The sequence below is a fragment of the Equus quagga genome, unplaced genomic scaffold (assembly GCF_021613505.1).
Source record: "Equus quagga isolate Etosha38 unplaced genomic scaffold, UCLA_HA_Equagga_1.0 66502_RagTag, whole genome shotgun sequence".
Taxonomy (NCBI): domain Eukaryota; kingdom Metazoa; phylum Chordata; class Mammalia; order Perissodactyla; family Equidae; genus Equus; species Equus quagga.
Genome location: NW_025800841.1, coordinates 1 through 1,579, shown reverse-complemented (window position 1 = coordinate 1,579; position 1,579 = coordinate 1). Strand labels below are relative to the sequence as shown.

Below are 1,579 nucleotides of genomic sequence, written 5' to 3'. Positions count from 1 at the left end.
CCCATTGTTGGACTTTATGGGCTGTAAAGTTTGTTCTTTGGCCTGAAGAACTGTGAGTCAGCAGTGCAAATTGGTGCACTGTCTTCTGTTCTGGTTCTTTTATAGCGCTCTGTGCATTCGTATCTACCACTGGGTAAGCAAAGCCCGATCCAGAGTCAACATCTACTCCTGTCGAGACCCATTTGTAGCCCCCATGGGCCACCAGCATCAGTCTGATTTGCCAGCTATGTTCAAGGCATTGCCACCAGGCAATCTGCCACATAGCCCTCCTTAGTATCTGGTTGGCAGACAGAACAGTTCTTTTTGTTTTTTTTCTTCAGGGGATGCAAGTGGAATATGTCTAGACTCAGCCCGTCTCTGCGTTGCTGCAGCCCCTCAATGTCCACTTATGTCATGGATCCAGGTAGCCACATCAAGGGGCAACAGGTTATCCGCTCATTGATTCCAGTCTCTTCCCAACCCAGAGGGGTTCTTGTGATGGGCATCAACATGTCCTACTTTACACACCCCTGAAATTCCCATAGTGATTTCCGTAGGACTCTGCTCCATATGGGCATTCCTTTAACAGACCAGGTTTCCCTTGCCCTTTGCCTAACCATACGGCCTGGCTGTTGACTACTGTCTATGAGTTTGTAAAAATCAAACTATAAGGGCTTTATCATTGTTCAATTCTTCCATAACTGCTAGGAAATCTGCCTGCAATTCAGCTCATTGGGCTGATCTGTTTTGACCTTCCTTGATCAGAGAGGTGATGTTCCAAACAGGATGTTGTCCACTCACCTTGGAACTGTCATCTGTAAACCAAGAAGCTCTTCATAGGTCAGTTGAGAATTGTTTATAGGATATTGTCCAAGTGATGAAAAAATGCAGCAGCTCCTCCTGCAGTTCCAAAGTTAGTCCGAGGGGAAGAGTCAATGCCCAGTGGACTCTGGAAACTTTGAGATTCTCCTTCATGAAGAACAAAAGGGAAATACTGTATATTCATAAATATGATGATGATGATGCTGTGTGTTTATTTTCTTAGTTGGCAAAAGGAACTCAGGTGGCTTATGTTACAATGCATAATTTAAGTGGGGCAGTTAAAAATAAACACAACAAAAGTCAACATATTATAGCAAAGATCTAGATGCCCTATTTATGTGGGATACAGTCAAGCCTTATGTCCAGTAGTGATCGGGTCCTCAGCTTTCGGCACCTCAGCCCGTAAGAGAAACAAGTGGGGAATGTGCTAAACCACCTGGAGAGAAAAACAAATTCTTATGATGTATTTAAGGAAGAACTTATCATGTACAATTGTGTGCAAATGTCCTAGCTTACAAAAATGAAAATTATTGATAGGTGTAATCTTGAAAAAATACAAAATTGGCTTTTAAATGTCTACTTGAAATACCTCCTAGAGGAAGATTGAGATCAAATAATTAACAATTTAAAGAAGCCCTTTTCCTGCAGATCTAAGAAAATGTGGCCTAGGAAAATCCCTTTCCGATAGTGTAAACAAATACACAGGAAAGGGAGCGTCCAGAGGGGAGAGTGCCTAGAGGAATGGGCAGTTTCATGGAGAGCATCTCTCCCACTGACC

General features: G+C 42.9%; 1 long non-coding RNA gene across 1 annotated transcript; it reads left to right on the top strand.

Moving 5' to 3' along the window:
• The first annotated feature begins 298 nt into the window (after window positions 1–298).
• On the top strand, window positions 299–1,002 carry LOC124234035 (uncharacterized). Its single transcript, XR_006887202.1, has 2 exons — window positions 299–403; window positions 688–1,002. It is a non-coding gene; the product is annotated as an uncharacterized LOC124234035 (long non-coding RNA).
• Window positions 1,003–1,579: the final 577 nt, after the last annotated feature.